The sequence below is a fragment of the Pygoscelis adeliae genome, unplaced genomic scaffold (assembly GCF_000699105.1).
Source record: "Pygoscelis adeliae isolate BGI_AS28 unplaced genomic scaffold, ASM69910v1 Scaffold111, whole genome shotgun sequence".
NCBI lineage: Eukaryota > Metazoa > Chordata > Aves > Sphenisciformes > Spheniscidae > Pygoscelis > Pygoscelis adeliae.
Window position 1 is genome coordinate 2,132,517 of NW_008824542.1, and position 19,980 is coordinate 2,152,496.

Sequence of the window (19,980 nt, forward strand, 5' to 3'; positions counted from 1 at the left end):
GGTCCAGAGGAGGGCCACGAAAATGATCAGGGGGATGGAACACCTCTCCTATGAAGAAAGGCTGAGAGGGTTGGGGTTGTTCAGCCTCGAGAAGAGAAGGCTTTGGGGAGACCTTATTGCAGCCTATCAGTACTTCAAGGGGGCTTCTAAGAAAGATGATGGCAAACTTTTTAGCAGGGCCTGTTGCGATAGGACAAGGGGGAATGGCTTTAAGCTAAAAGAAGGTAGATTTAGACTAGCTGTAAGGAAGAAATTTTTTACGCTGAGTGTGGTGAAACACTGGCACAGGTTGCCCAGAGAGGTGGCTGATGCCCCATGCCTGGAGACATTCAAGGTGAGGTTGGAGGGGGCTCTGAGTAACCTGATCTAGTTGAAGATGTCCCTGCCCACGGCAGGGGGGTTGGACTAGATGACCTTTAGAGGTCCCTTCCAACCCAAACTATTCTATGATTCTATGAAATTAATAGTTTATTTATGAATTCAGGATGGTTTGAGTGTATCTATATGGCTATTCAAAACCCAACAATTGGAAAAAATCCATAACGCTCCACAACATAACCCTGATTCATAATTTAGAGGATGATAGATTCTTGACTATAGGGTGCTCCAACCCTGATGCAAACAGGCTGGCTTTTGTTTCATTCTGAATATCAGACACAGAGACAAGTTAGTCATGTCTAGATATGCAAAATTATGGTAACTGAGAGGTACTCCATTTTCTCTAAATTAGATATTGTTCTTTGGATTTCAGCATAGTGTCCTGCCAATAAACCAAGCCTGGTTGTCTCTGATTTAAGTAGTGACATACTGAAAACGTTGTGGGCTTGTGATAATGATAACATTGGCTTTTAGGCAGACTGGGTTTGCTTTTGTTCTTATTTTAGCATGCATTTTTTATGTCATGACTGGGCATATTCCTTTTCAGAGTAGGTGTGGAGCAGCTCTAAGTGTCTTAATGTGCTGAGATAAAGAAACATGTTCCAGAAATGGTATTTTGAGTCATGGTTCTCACATTTTAAGAATGAAAATGAGTTCATTGGTGCCTGCAAATTCCTTGATTTTATTTAGACTTGTAGAGTTAGTGATAACATAAATGTTTGCTTCATGTTGGGTGGATGAGGCTTTACGTTTTCATAATACAGTCATGTTGTTCTGTCAATGCATATACTGTGTGGGACATATTGACTAGATTTGTAATTTTCGATCTATCTTTAGACTTTCACAGATTACAGTATGAGATTAATGCCATGGAGCAAAAAGGGTACAGTCTGTCTTAGCACAGTTTATACCTTTTCATGTTTTTTCTGGGAAATATCCCTATTGTCTCAAGTGTCATCCTATATGCCTTCCAGTTTTGGAAACTCCATTCGCTTTGTTTTGCTGTGCATTAAGAGTTCCAAAGGCATGGCTCAGATTTCTAAGTCTTGCAAGACAAATATTGAATTCAGATTTCTCTAAGTAAAACCCCCTTAAAATGTATTTATTTGTATGTTTAAATAAACACATATTTAGTTAATCATCTGGGATTTTGTTTTTACTTGCAAAATTTGTACAATTGAACCTTCATATAAAATGCCAAAATATGTGACTGTTTTAAAAAATATTAGTTTTTTATAAATCTATAAAACTTTTTGTTATAAACTTTATTAACAAAAGCAGTAGTTAACAGATATAAAAATAAGCAAGTTACATAACCATGGCAGGCTCCTGCAGTCTTTTAGCTTTTCCCCACAAATGACATACACAACATTCTTGGCTGGAGCTTTATTCAAAACACATTTCAAAGACACAACTGTAAAACATTAGATCCTTCCAAAGAACAAATTGACTAATGGGAAGAAACAAGACAGACCTGCTATGCAAGGGAAAAGAAGTCTCCACCTAACCCAAATTCTAGTTTCCAAGAAAGCTACCAGCTACATAAGTCAGGAAGAGACAATTCTTCTCTTAAATTCACTTAAATAACTTGTGATAACCATAAATGGCTTTATACAGTCTGTAATCTAACTGTTGATATCCTTCCTTTTATTTATTGTGTTCATGTCTCTGGCGGGTGTTTTCCCAAGATAGGATATCAGAGAAGATTATAGTCAACCTAGAATTTGACTCCTCAATAAAGACATGGTCATTTTCTAGTCTAAAGATCACATTCACACCCAAAAACATTGGCAAACTGATGTTCTAGCATGAGGCAGATCACCAGTTCCTTAGGTTTCAGTGCCTTCATGCCAAAACCAGGATATTACTTTAGATCCGAGGTTAAATATTGGTGGATACATATTCACTTAGAGTTCTTTCTTATATCACTTTCAGATCCACTGCAATATACCACGTTATGCAGAAATAAGTGCACTTTTTGTAAAGGTCATAGGTCACAGGCAGAGATTCAGCAAGCAGTATCTCACCGCTCACTTTGATACACTGAATGGTGTTTTGAAGACTTCGGCTCCAATGTAATCCAATACAAATCTGTCTGATATGATCAGATCACAGCAGAACACCATTACAGGTCAGGAATCAACAGCTGGAACAGGCTGTGTCAGGCAAACACTTGTAACTGTTTTCTTGCTGTCAGGAATTATCACACCTTTAGGGGAAGCAAAAGCCCATAAAAGCCTGGATACAGTAGGACTACAGTTTATCAGTTTACAGTTTATCACTTGAGTTGAAACAGCCTGTGTAATAATTCCTAATTTGACATCTTTTCTGCCTCTTAATGCTGAGTGGTAACTTTTGGTCTAGCTTGTTCTGTTTTAAAACTTATTTGACAGCTAATACAAACAATATTGAGGGAAGGGAGAAGAACTCACAGATCGATGAGTTGAACAGAATGCTGAATCTTCTCTCAATACTTCTCTCAAATATTTCAGACCTTTCATATGAACTTAATTAGTTTACTGCATTTTTAATTACGGTGTGGTCTTGCTGGAGTTCATAAGCATTATCTGGACAGATCAATTTTGGGCATGAAGATTTTCAAGGGAGGCCTGGGTATTAAAGTGAGATTGGTGTCTTGGTCAATAATAACCATCTCTTTAAGTGAATATTGAACTTCTGCCACGGGAGAGCAATTAAGGGAATATGGTGCTACCATCTTTGTACTTACGTCCATTTACATCTGCATGGCCACTAACAACAGAAGTTGGGATACACTGAACCCAACTTAGGTGGACTTCTAGCTGTGTAATTGCATTTCATTTACTTAAATTCATACTGAAATTTTGGTCAAATGCAGTTGGGTATTTTTTCCCGTCCTATAAGGCATTATGAGCCACTTTTACTTTTACAAAACCTCTGGGATTAAAGTTAAGCAGAAGATTGATGAAATATTGAAGAAAATTCATTTATTTGGTAAATGATGTAGAATCATTGGGGTGTTCTGTATAATTACAGAAGAGTCTAGCCTTCGCCCGCTCAGCTACATTCTTTCTTTTGACATGTTAGTCAGTCACCTAACACTGATACACAGTGATGCAAATTTTCAACGGATCACAAGAATAAAAGCCACCTTATGATTACCGCGTTATTCTAATGATTGTGTCTACTCACATGGAGACAATTAATAACAGTAGGCCATGTGGAACACCATGCTGGGAAGATGTGTTAATGGAAAATTTCATAAGCCTTAAGTTTTTTGTTTGTTTATTTTTGGGGCGGGATGGAAGAAGACAGGAAACAAGGGGGTATTGTAAAGACAAAGGGGTTTTCATAAAATCAGATGCTTTAAATATCTGTGAATCCTATCAGACAAAGGTGTAGGATTTACGCTTGTATAGGAACAACTATTAAATTAAAATAAACAGCTTTTGGGTTTGGTTTTTTAAGATGAAAAAGTTAAGTGTTATCTTTTGAAATGTTTTGGTTGTGGTGGTGAGACTGTGTAAATGAAATACCTCTAAGTTACATATTGGAATTTCTTCTCAAATTTATTACTGTTTAGATGTGAAGAGCTAGCTTCAGCCTATCTCAATCTGTGTGATTTAATTCCCACAATCAAAATTTTTGGACTACAATTATAAATAATAAACATAATCTGGCTGGTCTCCTTTTTTCCATTGTGTGCTGTTAAATGCTAAGATTAAGCAGGAAGATTAAGGTCACCTCACATCCTCTAGGATCATGCTGAGGCAGTACCATACTCTTGTTCACTTTTACAGATACAAGATCTATTTGCAAAAATAATAAGAGAATGACAATAAAGTCAGAATAGAAGGGAACAACGCAAGTAATTTAGTTCAGCTGTTATCAATAGTTTAACCAGTTTTCCTAGCTGCAGTAGGCACTGAGGTAGTCCACAGTTCACAATAGCTCTTTCCTGATTGTAAATGACATTAGATCAGAAAGAACCTCCAATCTTTTGTGTTTCATTTCTCTTTCACTTTCTTGCATAAATTGTTTCCTAGCATTTTCCTGAACAGAGAAATAATCACTGATTTGGAGAAGTAGAAAAAAAGTAGCACTCACTTTAGAAATGCATTTGAAAATATTGCATCATATATGCCAAACTTGCTACTGAAGCAAATATAACTAAAGATGAGTCTCTGTCTTACTGACATTACCTCATTTAAGATGAAGAATAATTGGTATTCACAGATGAGATGAACATTTCATCCACCTAGTAACGAGCAAATTAAGAAGACACCTACTGAATTGTCTTAAAAAAGACACTACATGTAAAAAGAACTAATTATTATTCACTCTGGAATACAAATCCCCATTCATGGTAAGCTGTGTTGCTGACTTCGAGTACATCACGGAGGACAATACAGAGCAGGTGTCTGGTTATCAAACACCATGCCCTTCTTGATAGCTTTGACAGTATCAGTCCTTCAGTGAGGACGTAAAAGTAGTCTGAAGAGTCCCTGCATGTCTCTTCATGTTTGTTGGTGAACATTTCAGTTTCTTTAAAGGTTCATTTATACCATACTCATCAGCATAACATCTTACCTTCTCCCAGTAGTGCATTAGGCAATATGACAAATATCTGTCACATTTTAGTTCCCTCTTCCTCTCCCCAGGGGGGAAAGGCTAAATGGATTTAGATGCACAGAGATAAATTCAGACCTGCTGTAAGCAACTGCGATTCCATTGATATCAGTAGAGTCGCACCCTACTACTTTTGATTTGAAACTGGAACAGAGAACCACATTGTTCTTTGTAAAATAAAAATAAACAGTATGTGAAGATGTTTCCAAATATTTCAATAATATTATCTAGGACAGATTCTGCCCCCAGTTAAAGCTATACAAATCCATTTGAGTTAATGATGTTGCACAACTGTAAATGGAATCGGCCCTTATACATATCTGTGATTATTAGATACACATTTCTAGATGTATACAGATCACCATGCAAAACTGCAAGTTTGGCCTTCTGTCTTTTAATAAATAGGTCAGTGGGCTGAAAAGCCTTTGGGTAAACCATCCTTTCCCGTTTTTGTGTACTCTCTGTATTGTCAATTGAAAATAGAAAATATTTTTTTAATATAATTTTGCAAGTCAGCTGCTTAGGATTTACTATGGCCTTATGAACCACATGTGGGCCACTGAACACAGTTTGAGGATTACTGAGATAGGATATAACTTTGATTCAGTTCACATCTGGATGTGTTAGAGCCTCTTTCAGAATGAATGATCTATAAGTGGTTCATATAGCATGAAATTGCCAAAAATACAGGTGCTTCTTTCTAATTTGTCCAAGGAAATGACAGATTGAAAATATAGATAATCTTATATTTAACAGTAATTCTTTGAAGTCAAGATACACATGGAAGTAAATCAGCATAAGTTACTGTAAAGTAAGTCTCTGGGATTTCACTGGTGTATGACTGGAGGCTTCCAGAAAATGATATGGTGATGGCTTACTTTGCTAAGAGGAAGAAAAGTGGTGGTGTTTTTCATCACCCTTGTGTGAGTTTTCAACTGAACTGACTAATGTACTGCATTAGATGTATTTTATAAATAAAAAAGATTTTTACTTCATGTATAGCGTAGTCAGTCAAGTAGAACTTTAAAATTTAGAAATATCTATCTTTTTAGGAGTAGTCATTGATGAGAAGAGTCATATATACTTGGTTTTATGTCTACTTTTTTAAAAAAGTGCATAAATTCTGATTTTGTCTAATTCTCTAGGAAAAAAGAGCAGGCAGTTTCTTTACTCTGTTTTTCTTCTTCCTCTTAGACTTATACACAGTTCCTTCATCAAACCATATTCTGCCTTTTTATCATGACCAGTCGCAGTTGGCAGGCCTGAATAGTCACTGCTGGCCTTGCAGCCAGCCAGAGCTGCCAGCAGATAAAGTGTCTCTCTGCCATGGAAATTGCTGCCTTGAGCAGTCCCTCACTCCAGCAGAGGATGAAGCTTCTCAGCACTTCTGCATCTGCAGAAGAGTTCTTGGTATGATCCTGGCTGTTGATGAGAGCTCTGTTTATGTTTGGACGAAAACATACTCAGAAATTGCTATTAGCACTTTGTATTATGGAGTCAAGACCTTTTGACCAGAGCTTCCCAGCTTCTAAATGCAAAAGTGTTGTTGTTATGTTCCATCTCTGTATTGTGGCAAGGCCCAAATATATTATGCTCTTTCTATTGCTTCTCCAGGTTTCAGAAACTCAGGAGCACGGTCTGGAGAGAGGTGCTCCCACAGGTTCTGAATGATATGGATTTATTGTGGGTAGGTCTAGCCATAGCCTACAGATCTAATTCAATTTTCACTGCAGTAAGTGAAAATTTCTATAATTTTGAAGGTCGTTGGTTTATGAATGGCATTAACTTAACTAGATGCAACTGGAACACCGAAAAGTAGTCTATTTGTAACAGTTTTGACACAAAGAATTCATAAGCTCCAAGCTACATTCCTGAGGATGACTTCCTATGGAGATTCAAAAGATTTCTATGGAGGTCTTTTGCAAAAGAGGGACAATATTTTTTTCAGATGACTACTTCATGGAGTAATTATAAATGTTTTCATGTTGGAGAAGAACAAGACTAATGCTGTCAATACCATTACTGTCTTTTACATCTTGACTCTGGGTGATTTGCAAGTTGCAAGTTACAAGTTCCTGAAACAAAGGTCTTGAGGATCTTTTCATGATTAGTGATACCATGTTTTCTAGAGACAGAACTGTCTGAAGATACTTCTTTTGCCTAGTATGTTTTTAGTTACCTACCATGGAGGAATTCTTTGAATCTTATGTTGACCTATTACTGATCTTAAGGGGTGGTCCTTTCTCCAGATTCTTGCTCTAGTCCTCTTAGCTGGGAGCAAGGCTTAATAAAACTGAAACAATAAATATCTTATATCTACATAACACTTGAATTCAAAAACAGTTTAAAAAGCAAGGATGAATTCATTTACCACTGAAATGCCAGCCACCTCTGGGGTGGAACACATGGTTCTTATTTTCACAGAGCTAAGCAGCTGTTTAACAGTACAAAACAACAGTACATTATAGTTTAAGTCATGAAATGAAGAATAATCCTGTATCCAATTGAAATGTAAGATTAAACTTAGATGGGGGGAAAATAATTACCCGAATTGGTAAAATGATCAGAACACAAAGACTAACCCCGCTATTCTGGCACAGTGGGCCACCAAAACACTAAGGACTGAGTGTGGTAAGGAACATAATTTTTCATTACATCTAAGAACTGTTATCTTCAGTTAGATTGAATTTTTTGCAGCAAAGTGATTTCTTGTTTAAAAATGTCAGTCCATCAATATCCAGTCTTTCTGTGGAAAGTACATGCCGTTTAGACAGGAAAGGTTTTTTGGAGTCTACTGTGGAATTTCTGATCAAAAAGAGATTGAGCCAGAACCACTAGTAACCTGACAGTTATGCACATCTCCCAGGATGTGGGAGAATGAAATTCAAGTCCCTGTTTAGATTCCTTCACAGTGTAGACTTGGACCTGGATTTCCTATGTCCCAGAGGAAGGTCCTAAATTACTGGACTTGCAGCTATTCCGATCATGTTTTCTTCTTATTTTCCCATGGAAAAAATACAAAAAAATTGAAAGGTCTCGGGTTTGGCTCAGTGTAGAATGTGAATTTTGCAATTTCAAAAACTTTCCTGGAACAGGAAAGTTGTTTTCCACCCAGTTTACCTCCCGCTGCAATGTATTCCTTTGCAATAAGATGAAAAGTTACTGAATTTACTGCAGTATTATCTTAGAGAGAAGACAATCACTCTGTAGGGTTCACATGAATGTATATTATACTGTAATGTTTTTATACATTCATCTATGTAGCCTATACATCAGGCTAGGTCATCAGAAAATTTAATCTGGAAGTTAGAAAGTTTCTAGCAATTACAGCAATCAACTTTTTTAATATGCTTAAAAAAAAAAAAAACAAAAACCATGAACACACACCTATCTGCTTTTAAGGTGGAGTTAATAAGCCTCTAAAAGGACCTATTTACAACAGCCACTAGGTGGACACTACAAGATAGGTGGTCCATTTGGTCCCCGTTCCTTCAAGGACTAATGATGTGACCATACCTGGCAGAGAGACCTCCTCACGTTCTTCTCTGCTGGGCAGGTTAAGGAGTCAGAAGACATTTTCGTAGTTAAGGAGGTGCTATCACTTGCTCTTGCTTTTTGGCAATCACTTCCAATAACTTTTATGTTCTGATAGATGCTACTCCTGATACTGACAAGATCCAATATCTTTTGTCTATCAGGCAACGAAAAATAGATTTAACACTCTCTACCTGTTTCAAATACCTCCAGGTCAGATGGCAACCAAATTCTACCACTAACGAGCAATGTTGGATTTGATTCAGTGGTGATTCTTCCATTCTATTACCAATGCACTGAGCCTTCAGGTCTAATGGGGTCTATTGATTCCTGCAGATTTATAACATTTATTAACCTGTCAAATTCATTAGATTTCTGTCATATTACTGAAAGAGGTGGTACACAGTTTTAAAGAAATATCTATTACTTTAAGCAATATAGTTACTGCGTGGTATATGGTCACTAAAGGTGTTGAGCCCAGGAACTGTGAAGTCAATGGACACATTTCACTAAGATTTGGATGAGTTCAAAGTATTTGTGCAACCCCATTGGCAAGGATGCCTAGCATTGAAGAAACTTGAGTCTAATGATTCCTCAAGTCTCTTGTTCTCTTAAGGCTAACTTTTATGAAAGTCAATGGGAGGCTAGTTTCCAACAAAATTAATGACTGCATATTAATGGTTATTCAGAAAATTGAATTGTTTGGTCTTTGAGGAAGACACTAACCCTTTCTATTGTATTTGGACCACAGGAAGAGCACCAATGTTGTTCAGCAAGATAGGAATAATGGTCTGGGGGGAAAAAAAGACAACCTCCAGTAACAAGAAAATAAAAATTATCACAATGATTAGTCAAAGAACAACAAAAAAGGAATAGTAGCATACAGAGCTCCTCAATATAAATCTTATTTCTAGTCTGATGGGCTAGATACAGAGGCCTTTATAGTTAAATCAAATTAAATTGCAGTCGTGTATATACTCACACAAATATCTAAATATAATACATATAAAAAGTCTATACCAACATAAAAATATATTAGATGTTCTTGTTAAGAATAAACAAACATTGCCTTGTTTGGCAGAATTTTCAAATGCATATTGCTTCCTTTATTTATTTTTTTATTACAATAAAAATGTGTTTTGTATTAAATCTATTGTTATAAAGAAATTAAGCCCTGAAATCTGCCAGCGTGGCTTTTTTCCATAAAGTGGAAAAAAAATCCCTCCTGTTTTAGATACTTGAAAACATTAGAAATCTGAAAATGAAAAGACCAGCCTCTGCGTAGCAAATTACTCCATAAAAATAAAAAGAATTCTTCTGTGTGAACTTAAATGGTTTGAAAGCAGAACATAGCAGAAGAGAATAGCGTGCATGGTCATAAAGGAAAACAGAGGGTTGAAGTCAATCTTTACAGATGTATCGGAGTCATTCAGGAAGAAAAATACTAAAGAAATAAAGAAATCAGAGGCTATTTCACAGAGATTTGGGTCTGATTCCCCCTCTGCTGGGGCAAAGATTGTTTGCTTGAGCCTGTGCTTGTAAAGAAAATTCCAAGAAAATCCTTACAAAAACCTTTTTCCTAGGTCTGCTCCTTAGCTTTGAACAATGAGAACAAAATTTTATGGCCTTACCTCTGTATTAAGGGGTATGACTTGCAAGGCCTGAGCTTCCAAACTTTACCACTCAGAGCGCTTACTTTCTCCTTTCATCTTCTGCTATGGTTTAACCTACACTTCACACTACACCTTATTATTCCCCTGTGTCCATCTACATTTTGTTATTATCATTAATTCTGTGTAGTAGGTGATATATAACTCAGTGATATCAAGTTGTACTTAGATTTTATTCTGCAAGGTACTTTACAAATACCTAATAAAAGACAATCCTTGCTCCAGAGAGCAAAACATTAAAAGCTATAGAAGATTGAGAGGAAAATTGCCATCCTACAAGTTGCCCTGTCCAAGATCCCTGGGTCGGCCAGTGGCAAAATCAGAAACAGTGTCTTATCTCCAAGGCCCTGAACACTGCCTGCTCTGTCTCTTATTGCCTGATTTCACCTTTCTCCCTCAGGAACTTTCTCAGAGGCTACTGTAGCTACTTCTGAACACTCAGTAGGAGAAGAACATCCAAGTATAATGAGCCAGGTCACTTGTCAAAGAACAAATGGTCTAAGTGTTCAGAGGGAAAAGAGATATTGAGCAAACATCAAATGAACATATAACTTGCTAGATGCTTCAGATTTTTTTTTTTCTTTTGGAGAGATAATTGGTGCCTTGGCTGATAACAAAAGGGGACAGACTTGACATCATTTATTTGGACTTTAGCAAAACATTTGACAAAATGCCTCTCCAGGAGCTGGTGAGTAAGGTCATCGGTGATCACATCAGTATCAGATAGGTGAAAAGGCTTAATAATGAGCTGTGTGGCAGCATACAGATAGAGTAAATCTATGTGAAGGAGAGGTTTCTGGCAGAAAGCAAAAAATGAAGGGCTTTTATGACTTGGTATTGGGACCAGTTCTGTTCAAGATTTATGTATATATTTAGTCCTTGTGTGCTTTTCCTGGCTGCAAGCTGAATCACTGTAGTGTCCTGCGTAATCATGATGCAGCTGTGCTCAACTTTAAGTGAAACTGCCAACCTTGCAATGGATATTAGGAAAAAAATGTGAAAAAAAATAAATAGGGGCACCAACCATATTTAAGGTAGAATTCTTGAAAATTTTAGATTACTGATCCCTGGTTTCCTCTGCATTCATCTTCCTGTGGCTTCACTTTAGCCCCAGACACTATTTTTGACACTATTGTTGCTGACTGTGACAGACCTCAGCTGTCACACGGCCCTTTCATGTAAGTTCTGGTATTTTGAAATGGCTGGAGGTACCACTCAGCAGAGGATTTACACATTTGTTTTTATTTCAAAAGGTCCTGGCCATGGCAACACCAAAATCTGGGTATTCCTGGCTGCAATAATGGTCTTTTGAAGCTATAAATATCTAAGTAAAATTATAAGAGACCTGTGGTTGCTTCAGACAGCACATCCCAAGCTCTGCCTTCAGTCTAGGATGGTGAGTAAGCCACCATAGTCAAGCTACCACACATGCCTGTAGCAGACAGCACATTGTGAAGTGATATTGGCAGTCATTGTATATTATTCTGCTTGCTTAGTAAGTTTGAAAGTCTGTCTAGTTTCAGCTGGTTATCATATCATAGCTGAAAGCAGTCTTTGACATGAGTCTGAAATGATGCTTATGTTCACAGCCCTTCATCTACTGCAAAATGTTCTACCTGTGTCCACACTGTAACTGTGCAAATGTTGACTTGGCGTTTCTACTGTCAGACTGGACTATGCTAGAAAAGGAACATCAACAGGTTCTTATGGCTGAGGAAGTATAGTGATACAGACATGGTCCTATTAAGGGTTGTCTTCCCACATAAGGTAAAAGTAGTGACTTTCAGAGTCTGTTGACTAGGCTGGTGGAGGGAGGAGAAACCATTGAGCTGAGCTTAGATGAATGGCTTTCAAGGAAAGAAGCACCACTGGTAGGGAGCAGAGCTTATGGGATGCAGATTTAACCAAACCAGAGGAAGCCACCTCCAGCATATCCTTGCAGATCTGATTATGGGGTAGCACAAAGATGGCATAAAACCAAATTTTCCTTTCCTTATGGGCAAATCTTGAGATTGTCCAAGAAGTGAGGAAAGCATTCCTGAATAGGATTAGCCTGGCTCTGGTCTTGAACAGTTTTCTCCCAGCCAATTCATAGGATGCTCTTTTTTCATCTCACATAAGATGTCCACATGTATTACCCTTTGCAAGACAGAAGAGACGGAACTTAAATGAAATCCAGTCTCAAACACAATGGGGATGCTCTAGCAAGCATGGTGGCCCACCCAGATTTCAGAACTCTAGTTTGCAGTCTGAAGAACATGCATTGGTATGGGAAATGTAAATTTTGACTAAATAACTAAGGCCAAAGCCTTGCTGCTATGTAAGCTGGTGTAGGGGGCCTGGTAAACTCTTGGTAACATTTTCATGCAGCAATTACAGAGCCAGAGGTTCAGTTTGGCTTAATATGTCTCAAAACAGATGACAAACATCAAAGAGAACAGATAATCTGCTAATTAGTTTAGCTGCTTTGGACTCTGGAAATGGGTTCTATTTAGTTCCCTGCCCTTCCAATGACTTGGTTTTCAACCTCTTGCAAGTCATCTAAGGTGTCCTATGTCAGCTTTAGATCATTTATAGGTATGCATTAATTATAGATGTCAAAATGTCTTAAAGACACATTTCACTTCCTGGCAGGGTAATTCCTAATATTTACACTAATTTTGGCAATCTGATGTTGCCACACTGAGAGTGTGTGATCTTTTGACCTCTTCCCCACCCTTGGATATAACTCAAAACCATGCTGATTGGGTATGGAATTGCCACACTGTATAAGATGTAGAACTGATTACTTGCTTGCATGCATTGAGCAGAATTCAGGAGGAAACTGGCTAGTTTGCTATAGGATCTTGGTGTGAAGCAACAGAACCGAAGAGTAATTCTGGGTTAAAGAGAACATAGTGAAAAGGTGCTGCTATGATGAAGGACACCACTTCCCTGTTTGAGGACCAAAGAACAGGAAGATACATAGTTTACTAAAACATAAGACTTGGAACTATCACTGGAGAACTTTGGGCTAATTGTCATTCCTTCTTTTTTGGGACAGGATCCAGATAGCAGAGGTAGTACCATCTTTTGTCTGAAGATTTCCAAATTTCTTTTAAAAACTCTTCCAAAACAGCAATTTCACAAATCATCTTAGAAGTGCCACAGATGAACAGAATTATTGCCTGTTAGGAACATGATACTTACTTGCTAGGAAAATAACAAAGTGAGAGTACTAGCAATTCTAGTTGAGTATTTCTGGTGTATTCTGCCGCCATCGTCAAAACCAGAGAAAGTACTTTGTGGGAAAGAAAAGAAGAAGAAGAAACAACAGAACAAAAAGCTTAGATGTTAATGTGCAGTTTTCTGGTTTGTTTTCCAAGAGACTCAAACATGATTAAGCTGAGCAGACATTCCTTGGACAGAAGGCAAACTTTTATAACCAGGCAGAACACTGACATTCTGGAAGAAGACAATACTTTTGAAAAAGAGGCTTTGAGTCTGCATATGACATAACAAATGACATTCAACCCTCTGTGGTGACTTTTTTAAAACTTTGACAGGTCAGTGTATTTTGAGTTTTGAATAAACATATAGCCATATACGTGCACATGCAAATACACACAAACACTGGAATAATTTTTTTTGCGGTCCTGTTTGTCCTAGTTTCATTAAGTCCTCTATATGTAGGCGTTGCTTTGTGCCACACTTACTAAGAATTCTTTGCCCAAGGTATTGAGAATAGTTGAAAAATCTGTCTGGGTGCCTTGAATAAGTACAATTCATGTATGTGCCTTTGTAAGAATGTAAGTATTTTGTAAATCCTGTTTTGAAAGGAGGCTGAACATGCCCAGAAATTTACAAAATTATCCATCTTTGCTCATACCACAGCTTCAATTCACTATTCACAGCTGGAATAAATGACTTCCACCAAAGTAGGTAAAACTGCTTCAGTGTATTCTCAGATGAATGTTTTCATCTTTATAGACTCCATTGGCAGCAATTAACATAACTAAAAATATTTGCATCCAGGTTAGAAGTCTCATTTCCCCAGTCTTTCTGTAGTCAATAGAGAGACAGTTTTATCTAGTGGGTATTGCAGACCACTTTAGTTAACTGTAGTGACTATCCAGGAAGTTTAGTGAAACTGATGTCCTTATTTAAGCACAACAGCCATATGCCTGCAACTGGGCTGTGTGAATTCTCCCCAGTGCTTATTTCATTGAAACATATATTTCTTCTTTTTTCCCCTTTCTTTATTTCATACCAAAATATAATTCCGTAGTGATTAGACAAATGTAATAGGACCTCATTGTGTCCACTTTTCAGGGATAAGGTATCCATGAAAAGGATGTATCTGGAGTATATAAGAGAATGTCGAGTTATATTTTAGGAAAGCTACTCCTCAGGAAGTACCAGAGGAGAAAGATTTGAGACAAGTCATCAAATAAAATTCTCACATAGGTTCCATAGTAACTGGTTATACATTTCTTTTCTTCTTACCCTGCCAGACATCAGCAGGCTTAGGAGCTATCCACAATATTTTTGAGAAGCCATCAAAAGCCATCACACAAGTAACCACATTATCCAGATTAGCTTCTCATCAAGAGAAAAATAGTAATTGAACCAAAGAGTTGAGAGTAATTGAGCCAGGATACTGAGGGCACCTAGACAGCAAATTAAAACAACACAACTAATTGGTGGCATTGTAAAAAATCAATTTAGAATAAAACATTTTTATTAGCTAAGTGCAACTAAATGCTTGACTTTTAACCACTTCTAGCGAAACAAATTGTTGATTTAGAAAGTTATGTAATAACTCTATATTAGAAATAATTTGCCTAATTATGTTAGGCTTAAGAGTGATAAGAAGATTCAATGCTGTGTTTTTTTTCCTTCCTAACATTAAAAGTTTTCTGATAAATGTTTAATTATAAATGAAGGGCAACAGCCAAAATATTATGTATAAGATTAGTTATCTTCAGCTTTTCCTAATGAGCTGGTCTGATTTTCAGGTTTGTATTGGCCATGGGTAGGATTCATGTAAACCCCAAAGGTCTGAAAATCAGACCCCAAAAATATACTGAGGTACTGAGACAGCACAAGTTAAAAATTGTGGATGAGAGCTATAAAGAAGTGCAGGAACACTTGGAGAGCTTTATGGACCCAGTCATTCGACGAAAGCCAGAGCTCTCACTTTTTTTTTTTTTTTCCTAAACACTATTTTAGGAGAAGCAGACACCTAAAAGTAAGACTGACCAGTGGGTGCCAAAACCTCTGAGCTCATCCCACATGTGCTGGCCCTTGAAAGAGTTAGAGTGGGGTTCCCTGTACAGCCACACCCTGCTGAGGACACAACAGTGTGACACGAGCACACAAATGATGTGGATACATTAGCACTGTCCTGTGTCTGCACTAAATTAATGGTGGCTGAGAGTCAGTGTAGCTCTGCCAGCTGTGTTGAGACCCTTGCCAGACGGAGGCCCTTGCTGTGGCCTGGATGGGTATGTCTTCAATTGGAAATGATAACTTGAGAACCCATCTTGGAGTGAAGTCACTCCTCCAGCTCTTCTCACCAAAAGAAGGATACCAAAATGTTTCCTTTCTTGTCTTTATTTCTTTCTTCTCATGTAATGACTCAGCATCAACCTGAGGTGTAGAAGATCAAGAATAAATTCCTTCTTTTGTCTGAACCTGCCACTTTCACATTCTATACAACTGCTAAAACCAGGAGGTGAGAGAGTGAATGTCAAATGGATGCTCTCCATCCCTCTTCTTGAAACTGTAATGACCAAATATTTATTGACCAAGAGTGTGAGCACCAATCTACACCCTACTGGTTAAGCCATGTGAGTTTTACCTAAGTATTAGCCACTGAACTGATGACTTGGATTCAATTAAATCTTAATTTAGAATAATTGAATATAAATTGAAACAAGGACTGAAATACAGATCTCTGCCTCGTCAGGTGAATTTCCCCAAGCACACGCTAGTCCAACAGAGCCATAATCACTCCTCTGCTCTGGCCCAGTGAATATTTAATTATTCCATGCAAATTTAAAGACTCTGAACAGAAGAGGGCTGAGAATGTCTTGTCACAGAGTATTTTATATCTTGGTCACTTATGTATTCACTAAGAAGGTAAGAACTACAGTTTGAAACTGAACTCACATCTTTCACATACTGAGAAGGATCATTGCCACTAACCTACTGTATAACTTGAACACTAAACTCAAGACATTTTTTTTCTGTGAAGTCTAAAGAGTATGTATTCTTTGAGAATATCTTGACTGCAGACCTTGAAGGTGAAATACTGTGTTGATCCCTGTTGGATTTTTGTGCATAGTTGCCCAGGACTTGTGGAATTCTAGGTCTGTGCAGGGTTTTCAAAAGTGCACTAAGATACCCATAGACTTGCAAAGTCTCATAGGCCAAACAACTGTGGAGAGAGAATTAAAATTATGGGCCTTAGTGTTAGGTAGACATAGGTACCAAAGTGTTTTGGTGGTGCTGGTCCTTCAGCTGGTGTCAGCTCACTAAGGTGCATATTTTACACCAGACACTAGAGCTGTACTGTACACCAGTCCTCTTAATACTAGAACAGAATCATACACCAATTTGAAAGTAAAAAAATGTTTGTTTCAAATACAGGTCTAATACAATTGATTAAATACACTAGATGAATGTACAAAATTAGTGTTACAAGGATATGAAAGGTTATTTATCAAATACTGAGTAATGAGAGTACAACACACTTACAAATAATCTGATCATGAAAGAAAAGCTCAGCAGACATCCTAATTGCTGATAGTAAGCTGTGATGACCTGTGGTTCCCACGGGCAGTGTTTTCAATATAAGAGGAAATAAATTGGGTCTCACTGTGTTTTCATTTACATGTGTGTAAAACAGGAGACACTCCATTAAAAATGATGAGGAAAAGTTAGCAGTGGTTTGAGATCAGAACATGACACCTGAAGTGTTTTGCTATATATAAATCAGCCTTTATAAGCGGTAAGTGTTAAAAGGATCCCTCTTGAATACTGTTATCCTTCATTAATTCTTCTGCATTATTGTTACTTCAGATGCTGTCAGAAGAAAAGGGATGTAAAGAAAAATGTAACTCCATGCCTTCACCAGTAAGAGGTATTGCATAAATATGGGACATGAAACTGAAAAAAGCTCGAAGTATAACAGAAAGACAATGACATACTTAAAAAAAGTCTCTGATTTAGGGACAGGTAGACTAAAATTATACTTGGATAAAAATATAGACCCATCTTTGACAAATACAGTAAAAATAGGTTTTCATACCATTAAAGACAGGTTGTTCAACCTCTGTATTATGAAATGAGGATGCTAATAATCTTTGGCTTCAGCAGAAACTTCAGCCTGAATGAAGGGTGACAAATACCCCTAGATGAGAACTTGCCTTTCTGAATGTTCACCAGTGGAGTATGGGAGGTGCTTTCACTTCAAATAAATATGCTTCTGGCACAGGTACAAGTCTGTCCTCTTCCCTTCAGGAAGGCTTTTCAGATGAAAATTGATTTTTTTGGCAATAGACATGCAGACAGGATAATGCATCTGACACATACCTTTTAAAAATCAAGTAAAATGCACATATTTTTTCTGGCATATAAAAAAAATAGTTGTCTGAGAAACAGGTGGGTGATCAGACACTGTTGTTAAAATCTGAAATCTCTTCATAATCTTGGGCTTACTTTAGTTCCAAAAATGGCAAGAATCTCTGACTCATAAGAATACAAAATATTGTGAAGCCAATTAATCTTATGAAATTTGTCATTCTTTTTAGCTAAAACCCCATTAAAAATTCTGTCTTTAAACTTACTATATTTTATGGTAAGCTTCTATGGAGAGGGGTGTACTTTAAACTTTATGTAAAACAGTTTCTTGACAGATGGTGAACTCTTCACCACACAATCTGAAATGTGTCAAAAAACTCCAAACTGGACTGGACATTGCGTCATGTCATTAGTAACCAGTAATGAACTACACTGTACATCATAAACACAAGAAAGCAACATTATGGCTGATATCTCTTCCTCAATTCTTTCTGAGTTGTAAATTGTGAATGAAAAGAAGATTGATGTTTTCCTTACTGTTAAGTTTTCACATTAAATATAGCCATTGATTATGAAAGCATTTAAATGATAAAACTTAGGATATTATGTTATGTCTTATTAAAATGTATTTGGCACTGTTCAAATTCAGTTTGCTAAGTAATCTGCTCTAATATCAATGTCTGATGTACTACGGACCCTGTAGTGGCCTTGCTTGGACTAAGGTATAACAAACTTACCAGGCTTTCATTACGTATTAACCAGTGGCTTGTAGAACAGAAACTGCTGGAGGTGACGAGAGCTTCTTAAATACAGATGTTTCCAAATACATAAAAATGATCCAATAATCTGGAGATCTCCTGTAACTCCAGAAATATTTTGAGAAGCACAGTGAGATGTTTGCCAAAGATTTAGACATTGACAAATAGTCTCCCTTGAGCGTGTGAGTTCACTGCCATTCAGCCATTCAGCTGAGCAACTGGAAAATGGGGACTGCTCGTAAGCACCAGGGGCAGTGGAACTGCTGGACTCATTTGGTCACGTTCAGAATGAGATCATGTGGCTTGATCTCATTCAAAATACGATTATTTTTGGTTTGGGTGTGACTTGAGGTTTGAATGTCAGGAAATGTGGAAAAAAAAAAAAGACAGGGTGGAGAAGCACAAACTGGGAATTCTGAAGTAGAATCAGAGAAAGACAAAACAATCAGCACAGATGGCTACATGTTGGTTTCCACTTGCTGAGTCAAAAGTGAGTCTGAAAAGGATCAAAAGAAATAATACTTTTAATTAAATGCATTCCTTATCATAATACTAAAACTGCTTGCCCCTCAGGAGAATTTGGACCCCTGCTGAGAACATGCCATCACCTAAGCCTTATCAATGCCACTTCATAGCCACAATTGTCATTATAGCTACTTTTGTGGTTACAGTGTAGATACCACATAGACCAACATGTGGAGCTTGTCTGGCTTCTGTAGTTGCATCATGTCTTTCAACAGCATAAAATGAGGTTTTAAAAGTTCTCACCTACCCACAGAGGTGCATCTATGCCAAAATTTGCAGGCAGTATAACATCAACTTAATTTTTCAGAGCTTACACTGGTCTTGCTGTAGACAGGCTTATTTTACTGTATGGTCTAAGAGTGGAGTCTTTTAGCTCTGGGGGTCAAATCAATGGGGTAAAATTAAGCAAGTGCTTGGAGACATGTTACCAAAGTAAAGGTTTGTCTTTGTGCAATTGAGGGAAAGTCCATGAGCCAGGCACTCTAAGTGAGATCTAACCAACCAGAATGAGTCATCAGGTTTTTGTGACAATAGGTAAGCACATAAAAGAAGGAAAAAAGCCACGAGAAGAAAAGAAACTAAGATTCTGAGGATCATGAAGATGTTTTAGTGCTTTGATAGTCATCTTTAAAACCAGATTATGAAGAAATCAAATAATTTGAGGGAGATTTGGTCTGATTTGAAATTTCTTTCCATAAACAAATGTCTTTACTTTTTGGCCAGGTGTCTGGCAGTACATACACTGAGGGAAAAGTCAGAGTTGGCTGATTCATGTTCTGTGGTGTTACACATTATTTTGGCAGTCCAAGGAAGTGTTCTGGTTCATTTTGGGTGTTGATCTGCTTGAGGGTAGGAGGGCTTTACAGAGAGATCTGGACAAGCTGGATCAATGGGCAAAGGCCAATTGTGTAAGGTTCAACAAGGCGATTCTATGATTCTAT